Source organism: Schistocerca serialis, chromosome 8 (assembly GCF_023864345.2).
Source record: "Schistocerca serialis cubense isolate TAMUIC-IGC-003099 chromosome 8, iqSchSeri2.2, whole genome shotgun sequence".
NCBI classification, from domain to species: Eukaryota; Metazoa; Arthropoda; class Insecta; order Orthoptera; family Acrididae; genus Schistocerca; species Schistocerca serialis.
In genome coordinates this window covers 118,308,167-118,327,855 of record NC_064645.1, presented here as the reverse complement: position 1 = coordinate 118,327,855, position 19,689 = coordinate 118,308,167, and the positions used below count along the sequence as shown (strand labels likewise).

General features: G+C 42.5%; 1 protein-coding gene and 1 pseudogene across 1 annotated transcript in view; both read right to left on the bottom strand.

Moving 5' to 3' along the window:
• Window positions 1-19,689, bottom strand: part of LOC126416167 (synaptotagmin 1-like) — a 986,421-nt gene that overhangs the window by 777,129 nt on the left and 189,603 nt on the right. The window lies entirely within an intron of this gene.
• Window positions 6,188-6,305, bottom strand: LOC126417368 (5S ribosomal RNA; annotated as a pseudogene).

The following is a 19,689-nucleotide window of genomic DNA, read 5'->3' as shown; positions in this document are numbered from 1 at the left end:
AAAGTTTGATAGGGACTGTGCGTTTCAGTGCAGATCAAGAGGGATTGGCCACTATCCGGAAACAATTGCAAGCTATGTTGGCCACGGCAGGTACGCTTTAGGCTGCTGCCCTGGATTCCGTAGGCGATATGGCACTTGGTATCGAAAGCTGCTACACCTGTGGTCCTTATCGTCTCGTCATAGGGCCTTGATGTCGCGGCGCCTTTCGATATCGTCACCCTGAGCTGCTCAAATTCATCCGAGAGTGAATTGTAAAAACTGGCTGTGTCACGAATATCTAGGCGGAAGAAGAACATGTGGGTACTTGCGTACGGCTGTCACCGTACGTCGTATAAACAGGATTGAGGTGTGGATCAGCGCAGAGGGTTGATTACCCCATTGACTGGGAGTTCGAACGTTAGACGTGTAGTGGACCCCTTAAGGAAATAGCGGCCACATGGCGAAGGAAGGTGAGTGTCCACTGCTTGCTTGCCGAGGGGTCTCATCCCAGTTGCAGAAGAGCCATTGCCGGAGGATATTAAAAGCACTGCGTGCTCCCGGCTGCAAATCGTGGATCACGTCGGCATTAACGACGCCTTCTGCCTGGGATCGGAGGCCCTCCTCGGCGGCTGCGTTGGTAAGGACTTAGCATCGCGCGTGGGGTGGATGCACAGCTGGCGCTTAGAAGCATTGTTCCCAGAACCGATCGCTGTCATTTGATTTGGTGCTGAGCAGAAGGATTAAACCAGAGGCTCAGATGATCCCGTGACGATTTTAGATGCGGATTTCTCGACCTCTGCTATAGGGTGGAGAATACCCTGCTTCATGGACGAGGCTTGCTCTGTACGCACGAAATGACTGCTAGTGTTTCAGGTTTCACGTGACGGGAACATGTGGGTTTTTAAGGTAAAGAAATGCCTCCAGAAATCCGCTGCTTTACATTCCGATGTCAGACAGAAAAGAATATCATTCCCATCAAGTACACACAGTAGCATTCGTCACGTTAGATGTCAGAAAGAGAATGTTAATTCACTGTTAACTAACAGCAAGAGTCTCATAAAAAGGCCTACCAATTGGTCTCCCATATGCCCACATAGTAGTAGGACAGAAAGTTGGCTAAAACCAGATAATATCGAATACAAATTAAACTTAAAAACTGTTCCCTTACCAGACTTGGTACAAAATTACCACATCAGTTATATTCTGAAATAAAAAATATGGAGAGTAACGCGAAGTCAAAATAATGCGTATCAGTGTTTCCCATTCAACAATTTTTTTTAGCGAAATAATAATACTTACAGCGAGTTCCTCTAATGTAGTAGAAGGAAACCAAATGCATTTGGTGAAAATAAAAACATGTTGCGGTTTTGAAATACATCAGAACAAACTATTTGGATTTGAAAAATCAATAAGTGGCATTCAACTGTCGCAGAAGAAGAGTGTGGTATAGCGGCTATGATACTAGATTGGTATTCTATATTCGGTTCGAGGACATTCTAGAAGTATCCTCAAATATCAAGAATCATTATACTGGAATGTTCTGTAACTGTAATATACCGTGTATGTTCTGGTCGGAGGCAGTTCGCTCCGCGCTCTTGTACGTGTAAGTGCTGAATAAACATTCGTTAAGTGAAGTTAGCGTTCGTCATTCATCTAATTATACCTTCATCTACGTGAAAAAAAATTAACACGAGACAGAAGGAAAAATGTTAGTACATGTTTATTATTTCGAAAGTAGTCGTCATAATTGTTAATAATTTATGCCACTGTATAATTTTGCGACTGAGAGACAAGATAGTCAATTTCTTCTTGCGTGTACGTCTTCGTCCGAAGGACATCGGCGTCCACGAATGTTTTTCTTCAGGGCTCCAAAACATGGAAATCGCGTGGAAATAGAAGTTGATCTTACGGCGGATGCATAATGGCTTCCCATTAAAAAATCTGCAGCGAAATCTAAACAACCTTGAAAAAATTGAAAGAAAACAGCCATCGGTCACTATTTTCAACGAATTAACCGGGTTTCAACACTGCTAGGACTGTCTTCCTGAGAATTTAAATGAAAGAATGGTCTATAACATGGTCACAGCATTATGACTAAAACCGTGTGATACAGAGTATAAGTACAGAATCAACGTAAAAGACTGGCAGTACTGATATGTCATTTATAAAATAATAAATATTGCAGGTTGCAGCTTGTAACCGCGTAAGTAACGAGCAGCCCTTAGTGGCTCGCCATAACAATTTTTTATCTTAAATATCTTTGTGACCAATGCCCTTTTGGTATATTTATTATTTTATAAATGACATATAAGTACTGCCAGTCTTTCACGATGATTCTGTACTTATACTCTGTATCATACGTTTTTAGTCATAATTCTGTGACCATGTTATAAACCATTCTTTGATTTAAATTCTGACGAAGACTCTCCTAGCAGTGTTGAAACCCGGTTAATTCGTTAAAAGTAGTGACCGTTCACGGCCCTGTCAGAAACTGTATAAATATTAATTTTAATAACCAACAGCCTCAGTTGCACCGTTTACCTAGAATTTACCTAGGTTTCAGTCGGTATAACCCAACCTTCTTCAGAATAACAGTAACTACCGTTTGTCCCTAGCGGACATCATCAAGCAAAAATCACAAATCCATAAATTATCGTCAAACTGTAAAAACTTCTCTGAAACTGCTTCAACAGCACTTCGCAGACACTCGTGGCTGCCGCATCGCGGTCGCGAAGTGGGGCCGAAGCAGTTCCAGAGAAGTTTTTACAGTTTGACGATAATTTATGGATTTGTAGTTTTAGCTTGACGATGTCCGCTAGGGCAAACGGTAGTTACTGTTATTCTGAAGAAGGTTGGGTTATCCCGACTGAAACCTAGGTAAATTCTAGGTAAACGGTGCAACTGAGGCTGTTGGTTATTAAAATTAAAATTAGTTTCATACAGTCCTGATCTCTCACCGTGTGATTTCCATAAGCTGGACCTGAAGAAAGACATTCGTGGCTGTCAGTTGGCTTCGGACGAAGAAGTGCAATCATGGATACAATCATGGTTTCGTAGGCAACTGCAGACTTCTTTCCACCAAGGCATTGACCTTGTCTCATAATGGGATAACTGTATTAAAGGTTATGGCGATTACTTCCGATATAATAAACAGTTTACTTACTTTATTTCCATCTGTCTCGTTTTCATTTGACTACCGCTTATACATTCACATTCGCATTAACAGGTGAGCCAAACGTTAAGTCCACTGCCCACTGCGAGATTGAATGACGCGTTGGTGGCGTTGCGAGCAAATGTAAGCGCAGCAGAGACGAACGGGGAGTGATTCTAGTGATGATATTGGCCGAAAGAAGGGAAATCCAATGACATAAGCGACTCTGACAAAGACTAGATTCTTGTGGACCGGCGCCTGGGAAGGAGCATTTCCGACACGGCAAAGCCGGTCTGCTAATCGCGGGAAACTTTAGTGAGCATATACACAAAGTGGTTGAAGGGTGGAGAAACCACCAACAGGTGACGGACTGTTGGACGTCCACGCCTTATCACTGGCCTCTCTGTAAAGTAGGACAGGCAACGAACAGTGGCAGATATGATGTAGTTGGTGGGTGCCAGGAGGTGCCGTATTAAACCTCGGCCGAGCCTTACTGTGGTGTGCGTACTGTAAGACCTATGGTACACACACCATCAGATTATTTGACTTGTCACTCTAACGAAGTAAGCGAGTGTCAGCACTATGTCTCGTGGTCTTATTGTGGCGTGTTTTGCTGTTAGGTCAGACGATAGAAATGCCACTGGCATGCTTAGAGTAGCAGATTGACGGTGACCAACTTTAAACAGAACTTGATTAATTTTCACGCACACTTATTAAAATAATAAAAAGCATAGACATTATGTAACCTGATTCTGAATGCTGTTTACAATTGACAATCTGAAATTCCATTGGTCTTGGGACGTTAATCTCATTCTCACATATCTCTGATACTTGACAAAGTGTCTATACATTTATCTTCATGGCTATGTACAGGAATATGATAATCTTATTAGGTGCAGACTGAAACTTGACTATAGACTGGTACAGACTAATGCAGACTGGTACAGACTGGTGCAGATCAAATGCAGACTGACTAATCAGAGGTCTGTACAATCGTTATAATGCCTCACGCATTCAGGTATCACTGCGCGAGTGTGATCCGCGAGGAGAAAAGGTTCTACGTTAGCAGCAATCACATTGGCTGCGTTACATATTAATACGCGGATCGGCGGAAGCAGAATTTGGTCCGTCTCTAAGGCAGCGCCATCTCGTAGTGTGGAGACGGACGAGCGCTGCGCCTGCGCTGTTGTGCTTAGCGGGGAGCGCTCTAGTGGGAAAGTTGTGTACGCGCTGACTACGCGGAACTATGTAGACAACACTTTCAAATGATTTATTCGTTTCCGCTACAGTGTTTCGTTGACCTCGGTCCACGTCACAGGCCCGCAGTGCTGAGCCCATTGCCCCAGAGACCTGTGCAACGCTGTAGAGTTCCGACTATGTCAGGATGGCTGTCCAGCAGCCGACTCAGCGGCCACCATCCCCGTTGACTCCGCGCTGCTCCACCGGGAGCCACAGGCTGGCCCCACTGTTGCTTCTTTCTTGGCTGGTGTAGCTAGGATCGCGGCGGCAACGATCGCCCCCTAACTGGCGTCCGAATCTGCGACCCCTCGCCTCAGTAGTCTCCGGCGTGTGTCGGGACTCGAGACGACTGCCCGCGATAGCGAGCCAAAGAGTGGCCCGCCCTGGCTGGATGCACACCCCACATCGGCCTCAGAGGGTCGAACCAACGACCCGCCGTGGACTGGGACGCTATCGCCCCAGCGGAGTGACATGCCCCGCTGCCCAGGAGAGCTGCCTCACTTGAATGAATCTCGTTAGAAAACCACACCTATTTATACTCGGCTGCGCGCCTCTGTTTCGCTAACGCATCGCTCCGAGTCACGTACGCCCCACACCCTGGCTGCGCCAGTAGGCCCCTTCGGCCTATAGCTTGCGCCATGCGAACCGCTGCTTTTACCCTTTTCAGCGGTTCCCTGGCCCTGGGGCCTCCATTCCACTTCGCAACCGCTGGTCAGTGTAACTTACTGCAATCTGGCCTGCACCTGGCTGTAACTTGTGCTCAGAACATCGCACAAAACTAACTTTCCCTATCCTAAACGGTGGTGCCGCTACAGTGATGACAGAATAGATGGTGCAGGCACAAGTGTTTCAGAACTCATCGTTCAGCACGAACTGTAGAAGAAGGGGCTCTGCAGCAGACGACCTCCGCGTGTTTCCACGTTCACCCAACGACCTCGTAAATTACGACTGCAGCTGGCACGGAATCATCGAGTCTGGAGCGTGGATCCATGGAAACGCGTCGCATGGTCGGATGAATCACGTCGTTTCTTGTTGCACCAGTTCGATGGTCGTACCCGGATATGCCGTTACCCAAGCGAACGGCAGCTCAAAACATACATTGCACTTCGGACGCTGGCCAATGGCACAGTATTAAGTTGCTTCCTTGCATGGGACCTGTGTTAATAATCGAACGCACCACGACACCTTTGGAGTACGTGAACGTTATGGACAATCACCTGCATCCCCGACGCTCTTACAGCAGGATAACTTCCATTTCAAAAGGCCAGAATCGTGCTACAGCGGTTTGAGGAGCATGATGGTGAACTTACATTGATGTCTTGGCTTACCAATTTGCCTGATATCAACCCGATGGAATATGTCAGGGACGCTATTGGGCACTAACTGCACTTACACAAACCTCAGGCCCACGGTTTACTGTAACTGCATGAACAGTGCATACAGGTCTGGCGTCACATCCCTCCAGTAACCTAATAAGGACTTGAAAACATCTGCCATTCAGAACCACTGCTGCTATTCAAAGATGGAAGAACGTGTTATTAAGAATGTGGTCTTAATGTTTTGGCTCATCTGTGCGTCTGTGGAAACTACCCGAGCTGTCACTACGACTGCCACAGTGCACTTCGTCTTCAGGCCACTAGTGGCCTACCGGCACCATCCGACCGCCGTGTCATCCTCAGTGGAGGATGCGGATAGGAGGGGCGTGGGGTCAGCACACCGCTCTCCCGGTCGTTATGATGGTATTCTTGACCGAAACCGCTACTATTCGGTCGAGTAGCTCCTCAATTGGCATCACGAAGCTGAATGCACCCCGAAAAATGGCAACAGCGCATGGCGGCCTGGAAGGTAACCCATCGAAGTGCCAACCACGTCCGACAGAGCTTAACTTCGGTGATCTCACGGGAACCGGTGTATTCACTGCGGCAATGCCGTTGCCAAGACTCTCATAGTGGCAGTTATATATTCATTTGCTGCAAGACAGGCTTTACGGACTTACAACGATAGTAAATTGGTGGTGGCTTTTGACTCATTCGTTAGTGGTTAAAGTTGCAAATCTGTCAGGCCGTTTTGGAAATACAGAATATGAAAAGATCATCAAACCTTAGTACCGTCGCAGGAATATTTTGAGTACAAAATTAAACAATATAAGATAAATTGAGGAAGAAAGGAGGGATCTGAAAAGCATCGTTACGTCTCCCACTCCTATAAAAGTGACTTCTCCGGTATCATACACAATGCAATGGAAATTGTTCATAGAGAACATTTGAGGCAGAGTTCCCACAGACAGACGTTCTGGAAAAGAGCTGAAAGAAACTTTTTCAGGAATTTTTTGTAGAAAAATGTGTTCTAAACTTCAGATCCTGAAATGAACCTTGTATGAATATTTATCGCAAAATCCAGTTGCATCAGAGACGACAATATAAAATCAGGGAATTAGTAATCACTCCACTGACAATCAAACAGCTCGTAAACACACAGATAAGATATAAACTCCTATCCCTTAGTTTCTCCAACCGCATGCGTTCGTCGAAATGATGCCACAGTTAAATCTAGAAGGCTAAGCTTCTCAGCTCTCGCGTCTTTCTACAATGATATCGATGCCAGAACGTTGTACCTCAGTTTTCAAATCTGTTGCAACCATTAAAGAAACTGAATGGTCCAAAGGCACAGGAAGGATTGTTCCACATGAACATGGGACATTTATAAGGCCCTAACGCTCTGGCTGGGTGCGACGTACGGCAGTATGTTCCGGGGAAATATGTAGTGAACGTGGCACTACGTTGCGAGTACAGCCGGCCGATGTGGCCGAGTGGTTCTAGGCGCTTCAGTATGGAACTGCGCGACCGCTATGATCGCAGGTTCGTATCCTGCCTCGGGTACGGATGTGTGTGCTGTCCTTAGGTTAGTTAGGTTTAAGTAGTTCTAAGTTCTACTAGGGGACTGATGACCTCAGAGGTTAAGTCCCATAGTGTTCAGAGCCATTTTTGGTAATCGGTACAAGACACTTGGAGATACTCAGATACACAAGAAGTCCGGTTACCAGGGTTACCACTGTCTACCGTCGATCTTTAGTCTTCAAGAGACAATGTTTCCACACACCAAAACTACCCACACGATGACGACACGTGTTTAACAAACGGACGTCTCGTCGCCGCCACTATGTTGGTTAAGCGACTGAATAGTGACTTCTACGGGAACGTCGCATAACAGACACATCCGTAATGTAGGCCCTAGAGTGCAGCACCACAAAGCCACAAAATGTCCGCACCGATAGGCAGAATAGCGTTTTGTTACAGTACACTAATGTAACTTTTTTCGTGTATGTACTTGTATCTAGAGAGGACGTACAAAGCAGAAGAAAAGCCTAGCAACAGACATTCGAACGACTGAACAAACAGTCCGCCGAGTTTGGCCGCCATATCGCATGGAAATATGAGAAATTAATGTTACAAATTTCAAATATTTACGCCTGTGACTAGTGCAGAGGGAAAATTGTCTCTGTAAACCATTTTAGTATTATCTGTTGTTTAGAGACAATTGTAAGGAAGTCTTTTTTATCTCTGTCTAGAATAACGTCCTGAGACTATCAGCTCATTAACTCTGACATCCTGGGGTGTCTTAACGAAACACGCAAACTTTGTTGGAAAGACTATATTGGCATGGAATGTGATATCCATTTTATTACCGTTTTCTCCAGTCCTCGTTGGCTTCTTATTTCAGCGATTTGGAAATATTTGACATCAAAGTTGCTGTTATGCAGTATACCACAATGACGTCAAAAATCTTTGTAGAATGGGGATGTTTAAAGATTTCTTGTAGATGTTGCTTCCAGTGTGTAAAATGTGTAAATTACGTGCAGCACCATTCTCTTGATTAGCAACTTTCTACAATACACAAATTTTTGTACAGCATTAATTTATTATCTTGGCGCTTTGCATTTTCTCTTTAAAAGAGCCTGAGTAATACCAACTTTGATATCTGATTTATTCATTCAAACCTAATATGAAATACTGCTAAGTAACAAAATGAAATTTTTTATCTTTCATTTTTCGGCAGCTGTTTGAACGTAGCTAATTACTCTTCAGGTATCACTTTCTTGGGATGTATTTTATCAAATGGTTCAAATGGCTCGGAGCACTATCGGACTAAACATCTGAGGTCATCAGTCCCCTAGACTTAGAACTACTTAAACCTAACTGACCTAAGGACAGCACACACATCCATGACCGAGGCAGGATTCGAACCTGCGACCGTAACAGTCGCGCGGTCCCGGACTGAAACGCCTAGAACCGGTCGGCCAACGCGCCCGGCTATATTTTATCCACATATTTTGTGACACAGAAACCACTGAAAATGGAGTAAATACATTGGCCGGCCAGTGTGGCCGAGCGGTTCTAGGCGCTTCAGTCTGGAACCGCACGACCGCTACGGTCGCAGGTTCGAATCCTGCCTCGGGCACGAATGTGTGTGATGTCCATAGGTTAGTTAGGTTTAAGGAGTTCTAAGTTCTAAGGTACTGATGACCTCAGAAGTTAACTCCCATAGTGCTCAGAGCCATTTGAAGCATTAGAATACATTGGAGGCAATGAATTAGGTACAGTAAATTAGGGAAAATTTACACATAAACAATTTCCATGGAAAACCAAAAGAGACTGGAACGAGAGTTGAGTACGATGTTACACTGCATCCAGCCTCTGGGGATTTGTAATCTTTGGGAATAACATCGCTTTAATCATGATAATGAGGTAGGGTTGTGGGGAAGGTGAAAAAAAGACTGCGCTTTGATGGCAGAACACTTAGAAGATGCCTCAAACCCACTAAATAGACAGCCTACATTACTCTTGTCCGTCCTCTGCTGGAATATTGCTGCGCGTTATGGGATCCTTACCAGGTAGGATTGACGGAGGACATCGAAAAAGTGCAAGGAAGGGCAGCTCGTTTCGTGTTATCGAGCAATAGGGTGAGAGTGTCACTGACACGATACGCGAGTTGGGGTGACAGTCACTGAAACAAAGGCGGTTTTCTTTGCAGCGAGATATATTTAAGAAATTACAAACTTTCTCTTCCGAATGCGCAAATATTTTTATTAAAAACTACTGGCTTTACGTATAGTTTTTAAGGGTTTCTCCTGTTGTCATAGGTAGTTTCATATATAAGTTTCTTTACCAGCATAAACAACCGTGTGCGGTTATTTTTAGGTTTCATCTCCTATTTAGCTTGTCTCTTGTTCTATCCATTTCATTGTTTTGATATATGTTGATCCACGGTTGGGAATATATGGGCTATTTAGCCCCGACCCATGTATAAACTTTCTCGTATTCGTAGGCGCATGCGCATTCAAGTAACTTCCCTTGTCTTGCGCATGTCCATAGACAGCGGGTCAGGCTTGTAAGTTAGCGACCGTTTGTAGCTGCAGTTTTTGGCGGGTCATGGCCCATCGAAGATAGCCCGGTGTGGGGTGGACCGTACACCATTAAATTAAGTAGTGGTTTTGACTTTTTACATATGTAATGTTTGTGTTTTCCTTTTCTTTTTCGTTTATAAATGTATAGCTATGGTGTTCTTTTAATAATTGACAAAGGTCTTCTTAGCCACCTGTGGGTTTTATTACTGCTCTGAAGAAGGTGTAGTTACCTACGCCGAAACCTGGGTTAACCCTTAACACTAGGTGCTTTTCTCGCAATCGAGGGGGCTTTTCAGTTTTTTAATATATTAACCAACGATTGCTGACTCGCTGCGAAGTTAAAGGTTTGAAAATATTTTGTTAACACCCACCTACGTGGGGAGAAATCATCATAATAGAATAAGAGGAATCATAGCTCGAACGGAAAGATTTAGGTCTTCCTTTTTCCCACCCGCCATTCGAGAGTGGAATGGTAGAGAAGTAGTATGAAAATGGTTCGATGAACCCTCTGCCAGGCACTTAAGTGTGAGTTGCAGAGTAACCATGTAGATGTAGGACAAAGCAATGGATTAAAATTTGTACCAGTACTGCGATTCGAACCTAGCGCCCCTGATTACTAGGCAGACACACTAGTCGCTACGCCATACTGCCGGTACAGATATTGTTGAGTATGTAGGGGCTGCCCGGTGCACGTTTCGGCCACCGCACTTACGTGCATATTTCGCAGGCCAGACACGGCTCTTGCCTCAGGTAAGAGGTTATTTGTAAACATAAGAACCAAGCTGCTGTGTACAACCCAACCACCAGCTGTCGGCACAGCTTCTGGGGGCGCCAGTCGTGCCACAATGTGCGGTACGAGTCGCAGCACACGACCCTGCAGTCGAGGTGTTGTGTTCTCCAACAGTTTATTGAACGTAACTTCTTCTACAGTTCAATAGCTGGCTGTACAATAGATGTAGACGTCCGTCGATGTAGCCGGAGATGTGGTTCCTCTCGGTCGGCTGGTACTTCGATCGGCGGTGCAGTGCAGCGGCTTCGGTGATATCTTCTCGGAGACTCTGGTATAGCGGTTGCCATTAGCAGCGGACGAAGACTGGTCTGCCTTCGACCGGCCGGGCCTATATAGTGAGCTGGAGCCAATAGAAACCCGGCGTAGGAATCCTTAGTTCTGAATCATTTAGCAAGCAGATAATGAAGCGTATACAGGGGACTGAATGTGTAAACCTTGGTACCTGTTGCGGAACTCATGAAATTTTTCCTGGGAGTATGAGAGATACTGAAATTCAAGATTTTCTCAACCAACACGTGGAATGGTGTACATGGAGCGGCATACTCTGGACACTGAATTTCGCCATGACCTGCTGTTCCACAATATTTATACAGCCAGCCGCGGTGACCGAACGGTTGTAGGCGATTCAGTCCCGAAGCGCGCAACTGCTACGGTCGCAGGTTCGAATCCTGCCTTGGGCATGGATGTGTGTGATGTCCTTAGGTTATTTAGGTGTAAGTAGTTCTAAGTTCTAGGGGACTGATGACCTCAGAAGTTAAGTCCCATAGTGCTCAGAGTCATTTGAACCAATATTTATACGTGACTCATCATGCGCATTTTCAGCAGTCGGATGCATATCTCTGCTACAAATAATTTTCTTGACATGGTTCCTTGTTATACATTTTGACATATAATCAGTGGAACTGGCAACTGTGGTTCAAAATACGAAGTGATTAGAAGTCTCGACTCGGAATGGTCAGTTCTATTCAATGCTAACCTGTTTCGTTTATTTAATCATCATCAGAAAACTAGTTGCTGCCAACTATAAGTATTAATTTACCTTCAGTTCATATTGGCAGCAAGCATATGCTCTGATGATTATTAAATAAAAGTCACGTAACCAGCGAATAAAATTGTCACCTAACCATCCAGCGCGTCCACGTGGCTTAAGACTGGAATAACACAGGCAAGGGCGTTGTTCACGGAAATTAATCGAGCACGTAATGGCACCAAGCCAAATAAATGTCTATAATACTCGTAACTGAGTCAACGTGCTGCTTTCAGTAGATCTGCTACTGTGTCTGATTGGCGCGCTGTATAGGAACTAGGGTTGCTAGGTTGTACGTTTTACCCGTATTCTTACGTTTTTTTGCTGTTAATTTCGCCTTACGTTTTTTATTTCCCCGTAAATCATTTCCTTCCGTTTTTTTTTAATATTTGGTACTAAACTATCGCAGAACCCAACACAATTCTTCCCCTTAATATACATATAACAAAAATTCACATTAATTTGGTTATATTTATTACTATTACCGTTCAGATATAGATTTTAGGCTGGGTCTACGTTTAAATTGATACTTCTGACGATCACTCTATCGCATAATCGATAATGTTGTCGATATACTTATTTCCAATTCTGGTGTGTACAACTACAGATGTTTGTGAACTAATAAACTTCGTTGCAGTGATAATTTCTTGAATCCATACAGTGGAAAGTCTAGTTTTCTTAATTTACTTTTGTTCAAGAATTGTAATGAGTTCAACAGCGAAGAAGAAACGCGGCAAGCAACAGCAGTACAGTCAAGTGTACTTAAAGAAATGGGAAGCTTCTTTCGCGTGGGTTAGGCATGGTTTAACTTCCGATAAACATGCTTTTTGTACCTTGTGCAGGAAGTAATTCAGAGTTCCTCATGGTGGACAGTTTGATCTCAAGCAACACGTTCAGTACAAAAGACATCAGTTAAAGGAGAAAGCAAGTAGTCAAACCACGAAAGTTTCCAAGTATTTTGTGAACTCTAAGAATAAAGCCAACGTTTCATAGCTTGTGAGTTAGGACTTTTGTACCACACAGCCAACACAATCTAAGTTATTCAAGTTTGGACTGTAGCAATAAATTGACGTCATGTATATTCACAGATTCAGAAACCGCTGTAAAACTTTCCTGTGGCAAGACTAAGGCACAAATGTTGGTGAAAAACGTATTAGCACCTAAAAGTGTCAGTGATGTTGTTAATATTCTAAAATCTCCTGAAAAGAGTAAGTTTTCTCAGTAGCAACAGACGCTTCGAATAGAGGCAACAGAAAGATGATCCCAATTTGTATAAGATACTTTGAACCTTTAGTAGGAGCACAGAACAAACTATTGACATTTATTGAACAGCCTGATGAAACTTCAAATGCAGTGGCAAAGTTAATTGTTGATAGTCTGGAGAGCCATTTACTAAATATTAATATTTTTACTGCATATAGTGCTGACAATGCTAATGTGAATTTTGGCAGGAAACAATCTCTTTATCAATTACTGCTTTCCATAAATTCCAACCTGCAGAAAGCCAGTTGTTCAATCCACATGGTTCATAATGCGATGAAGCGTGCTATGGAAGAGCTGGAAATGGATGTAGAGAATCTTGTTTTGAAGATCTATAATCATCAGTATCAGCTAAAAGGCGTGAGGAACTGAAATCATTTTTTAATTTATGGATTTTGAGTGGTCTGAGATATTAAGGCATGTGCCCAGAAGATCGCTGTCCTTAACTCCTGCCATTAACAGATTGATTGAGAGCTGGCCAGCTATAAAGAGCTATTTCAGGAGCATCGATGCATGTCCAAAACAACTTGCATCAGTATTTTTAGCTGAAGACCCAGTGAAAGGAATTATTCCTGAAATGTACTTACATTTTGTGTCAAATACAGGAGGTGAAATGCAAACAGTATTCAAATACCTGGAGAAAAGGGAGCTAAGCATCATTGAATCACATAACAGTCTGTGCATGACGTATAAGAAGATTACACAAAGAAGGAAGGATAAATTCTATGGGAGTGAAACCAAGAAATTAATAGGAGAGATTTCATAAACATCTCTTAAGAAGATTTCATGTGAATTTGATTCTTTCTATGACACATTGTTGAAATATCTTGACAAACATTATGACTTCTCAGCTAGTAATAAGTATGCAAGGTTGGAACCTCTTTCTTTGAATGGGGAAATACAATATTGAGATCTTGATCTTTCAGTGGAAACACTTAATCTACAAGATAGGATCAACCTGGATCAGCCATATGAAGAATTTTGTGAGGTGAAAGGTAACTTTACTAAGTGTATCACTAAGGATGGTGATGTTGCGTCTAAGTGGGTAAAATTCTTCACATTAGTGCCTCATCAAAAAGTGACAAATATCTCTCGGCTCATGTGTTTTATACTAAGCATACCAGGTTCAAATGCATTTGTGGAATGAGTGTTTTCGATGATGAACAAGTGGACAGATGTTAGGAACAGGTGTTCACCAGAACTTTTAAAATCAGATCTTCGAATAGTAATAAATTTTGACATATCCTGCAAAGATATTTTTAACCAGCCAAAGGATGACAGCACTTTGCTACATAAAGCTAAATCAGTTTCAAAATACCATAGTGATATGAAGGAATAGGCCTAAAGATGTAAATGTGAGATTTTTTGATTGAAAATGGCATTTAATAAACATATGAATGCACTAGCCATTAAAAAATACGTCCATGAAAAATCTTCCTTTTTTTGTGAAGAAAGTGGCAACCCTAATAGGAACCTACTACTCGATCAAGTGCTCCCAACGAAAAGCGCAATTGAACATGGCGGCGTTGCTTTCAGGGATTCTCCGAGCCATAATCCGTAGGTAACGGTAATCCGCTGCAGTAGTAGCCCTTGGGTGGCCTGAGCGAGGCATGTCGTCGACAGTTCCTGTCCCTTGTATCTCCTCCATGTCCGAACAGCGTCTATTTGTTTCACTCCGAGACGCCTGGACTCTTCCCTCGTGGAGAGCCCCTCCTAGCGCACAATAACAATGCGGACGCGATCGAACCGCGGTATTGATCTTCTAGGCATGGTTGAACTACAGACAACACGAGCCGTGTACCTCCTTCCCAGTGGAGTGACTGGGACCGATCGACTGTCGGACCCCCTCCATCTAATAGGCGCTGCTCATGCATGGTTGTTAACATCTTTGGACGGGTTTAGTGACGTCTCTGACCAGTCAAAGCGACTGTGTCTGTGATACAATATGCACATTCACCGTCTATCTTCAGGAGTTCTGGGAACAGGGGTGATGCAAAACATGTTTTGATGTGTGTATAAATGTTTTTATTAGGTGGCTAATGAGTGAAAGAATTAGATGCGTCATTCCTTAGTGTAAGAATCTTAGGAAATATGTCACGTGAAGATCACATAGACTTAGCAACATACACAAGGGAAGTGACAGACTCGAAATACTGGTGGACACTGGACAGCAACACTTTCTCTACGGATGAAATTGCTCACAAAATACATGTACGATGTAGAACCTTCTCAGTTTTGTAGCGCAGCGATAGAATATAGGAAACTGATTTATTTCAGGGAGAACAAAAATATGATATTTGCTGATGTCATTTTAATTTGGAAACGGCAAACGATAAGGAAGAACACTTTAACAGAATATTTTGTGTCTTGGAAACACGTTACAGCACGAACACCAACAGAAGTAATTTAAGGGTAATGGAATGTAGTCGAATGAAATCAGCTGATGCTGCGGAATTATATTTGGGAAAGAACAAAGGAAAAATGTTTGTAGGGATAAGTATTAGGTTGGTGCATGAGTTCGTAGTGTTCTTCCATAAATTTAATAAACAGAACAGAAACACATAACAGAGACTTTACTCATCAATAATATATTCTCCTTCACTATTTACAATAGTCTGCCAACGCTGGATAACTGTTCGATTCCGCGACTGTAGAAATCAGGTGATTTTCAGGCGAAGAACTCGTAGAGCCATATTAGGAGAGCATTTTCATCCGGAGAGAAAGTTCCTTGACGGTTCTTCGACAGAGAGCGGAAAAGGTGAAAATCTGAGGGCGCAAGATCAGGTGAATGAGGTGGGTCTTCAGTCTAGCAGAATGTTGGTTGGCGCTGTCGTGAAGTAGCTTCAGTTCGAGCAGTCTTCCTGGTCGTTATTCTTGGACTGCGTCTGTAAGACGTCTCAGATGTTGAGAGTAAATGTCAGCAGCAACGGTTACACCTCTGGGAAGTAATTCGTAGTACACCACGACCTCACAGTTCCACCAGATGCGTAACATTACGTTTTGTGGATGCCCGCAGGTCTTTGCACGGGGAAGTGCTGCTTTGTTTGGCCTCAACTATTCCTTTCCTTTCCTTACGTTAGCGCAAAGACACAATTTCTCATAACCAGTAACGATACAGGATCGGAATGGCCGGTGTTGTTCACGGAATGCCGGACATTTGCCACACCGGACATTTGCTACGCCGGACATTTGCCACACTTGCCCCTTCGCCAGGTAGCTTGAGTAGCGATCCCTCAGGTAAGGGACGCCCTTCCCCGCACTACCTCTGTCCGCTTTCAAACCGCCGTCTGCGCATCTTACTCGATACAACCAGTACGTAAGGGACCTTCTTCTTCGAGATCTTGGTCAAATACAGAGCTTCTTTTCCGAAATCGAAATATTTGTAACTTTTGGGAAACGAAAGCAAGACCGACGATTATGTCAGCATGTAATTAGTTCTGCCAAGTATAAATATAGATTCGTCTGTCTGTACGGTAGCTTCCTTTCACGCTTACTGATTGCGATAGAAACAGTCCATCGGCATGGGAGCAACAAGAAAGGAACGATGAAACGAGAATGCAAATGTACGCTAATCATTTCTTTTTTATCACTGCATTTGTGCCTACTTTAATTACTACAACTGCATACCCAAAAGACACTAGGGAAAGAATAAATGGGTTTGTGAATTGTTTGAAAAGAACAACGGCATACTCCATATTAATTTACTCTCTAAAAACATTAGTTAATAAAGTGTAGTGGGACAATGTTCAAAACAACTGAAAACACGTCCACTAAGTAGAGATAAGAACATTTATGATTGACATGTCATCTAAAGTCGACTTACAATTTTAAAATGTTAGAAATAAGGAAATGAAGTACTACAGAATGCTCCGCTTGTAACGTACGTTGTTGTTCTACATTGTTCAGCTCTGGTATTTCCAGGGTCACAGAGAAAGCATCTTAGGTTCTGGAGGGAAAAGCCGTAATTGTAATTATCTGCGCTACAACAGAAACAAGAAGGACAACTTAAGGAAAAATAATGTGAGCTCACTATCGACTTTGAAGCAGATAGTTCTCGTGACTTAGTATGGGCAGAGGCTATACTCGACAACAGGAATAAATTAATAACTGGCTCCTTTTACCGACCCCCTGTCTCAGATGAAACAGTTGCTGAACAGTTCAAAGAAAAGAAAACTTGAGTCTCATCACAAATAGGTACCCTGCTCATACAATTATGGTTGGCAGTTACTTCAATCTACCTTCCGCATGTTAACAAAATACATTTTCGTACCCTATTGTAAATAGAACACAACTTCCATAATTGTTCTAAATGCTTTTTTAAAAATTGTTTTTAACAATTAGTTGACGAGGCTATACAAATTGTAAATGGTTACGAAAACACACTTGACCTCTTAGCCACAAATAATCCTGAGCATCACGACGGAGACAGGGATTAGTGAACACAGTTTCCACAACGAAACTCGCTCTAGAAATGTGGCGGAAAATCCAAAGAGATACTGGTCCCATGTTAAGTAAACCAGTGGAAAGGCTCAATAAAGTACCTTTACTGCGCGACACCGACTGTAATGTTACTGATGACAGTGCCACTAAAGTGGAATTCGAAAATGCATTTTCCGAAATTCCTCCACCAAAGAAGACGAAGTAAATATTCTAGAATTCGAAATGAGAACAGCTGCAAACAAAATTTAGAAGTAGATATCCCTGGTGTTGCAAAGCAACTGAAATTACACTGTCAGTGACAGAGGAAATGATCAAATATCTCTTCAAAAAGTCTCTAATGTATAAGAAAAGTAGGTCTAATACATTTATTTCTGATGTTCTTTAGTAACAATTAATTTTCAATAGTAAGCTCCTGGCTTTTACTGACCTGTTTAAAGATAATCAACAATTTAGTAAGAAATTTTAATTTTTAAAGGACTATATCTAAATGTACTTAAGTAGATTTACATCTACTATAAATGTTTGCAGCTGAACTTAAATAAAAAATATTTGTGGTGCCAAAATGTCTACCTTAGCATCAGATCAGTTTTAGGATGTAAATTTTAGGTGCAATTCAAAGGTTCAGTTCCCATTTTCTTTTACGAAAACGTATACTATCAGTTTAACAAACCATGATATTTTAGGTGATTGTTGCGATTCTGAAGCTTCAGAAAGTTATTTTAGAACTCACAATTATTTAATAGTATGGCCATAATATTGGAAGGCAGAAAAAAGTTGTCTTAACGTGACAACAATAGGGATACTTTTGTGAGGTTTGAAACACATCTTAATTTTTACATTCGCATCACACTTTGCACAGGTTTTAGACCGTGAAAATGATAAATGACCATCTACTATTCTGGCGTGTGTAAAATCAGCATAAACACGCTGAACTAATGTACACTCTATTTACAATTACAACTTAATATTAGCTCCGATAATGCTGCTTCAATGTTTTAATAATTTTATGTCAGTAACCTGCAAGGACTCGGTCGTCTTCATAGTTTTTAATACGTTATTTTTAACGTATTTTAGTCCAGTTTCTGAATATGGGCAATAGGTTTCAAGCAAGGCCTAATGTTGCCAGTCTCTTCATAATTCTTTATGATTCTCTCTATCCTGTCGTCCAGCTTCAAGTACTTCTTCTTCCTCTTCTTCCCTTCAAGATTCATTTCCAATTTCATGTACATACAGTTTGTGAGCTGTGCTTCCTTTTTCAAGCACTCCACCAAATACTTGATTTTAGGGTGAGGGTTTCCAATAATACTATTTATTTTGTTGTGCCGCCCATCAACAGCATTCGTCGTTCGGTGCATTTTTCCGTAACAGTCCCACATTTCTATTGTGATATCCTCATTCTCTAGCCAGTTATCCACAAAGTAGTCAAAAAATTGAGAGAACCTTCCGTTATCAGGAGCTTCTGCATGAATCTCAATACATGCATTGCTTACGTCCTCCAGTTTTACAACTGCCAGCGCTGCACACATGCTGACGTGAAGTCTTAAATCCTCGTTCTAGCGGTACTCCTCAGTTAGACCGAGAACTCGAGTTCTTCTCCATAAACTCTTCTTCATATGGAAACAGAATCCATTTATTTCAGTTGTGGGAAAAACTTGACGAATGGCCGATATCGCTGCTGCCTCAAAGTCGACGTTTACTTGTTTAGGACACCACTCAGAGACTGCCTGTCTTATCAGACGAGACAGACGAACATATGTGTCTTTCTTCTTGTTAGGGAGCAGTGCATATAGAGTAGGAAGAACGTTTCTTTCTTTAATCAGGCCTCCTAAGTCTACGTGTATGGTGTAGATCTGTGCAAACTGCTTGCTGCATCTCTTAAATGTTCCATCCATAAAAAAATGGGAACATGTTTTTAAACTTTCATTTCCTTTGCTTCCACTAAAAATCATTATTCTCATCTCTAATCTATCGTCTTCCAGAAGAAAACTACTGCTATCTCCCATTTTAATAGATCTTCATGAAGATCAATTTCATAAGAGTTCTTAGGCTCTAGTTGGTTCCCCCACTCTTGACTCCATCGACGAAGCATGGTTCTCTTCATAGATTCTGAATCAGGCATCACTGTAATAAAAGTCATAAACTTTATTATGTAGATTTCCCATTTCATCCGCGTATATCTCCGATAGTTGTGTAGTTTCTTCTCGAGACCTTCTCTTCGCTCTTTCCACTTTCAGAGCTGCATCGTCAAGTGGTCCACAGAGATGTTCTAATACGCTCAACATTTCTCCGTTCCTCGAAAGCAGCTTTCCCTTGCAATGATCCGCTTTTCGGCGTAAGCACATCCATGTAACAACACCTTCTTTAGATTCCCTCTGTTTAAGATACGCGTGACCTTTCTA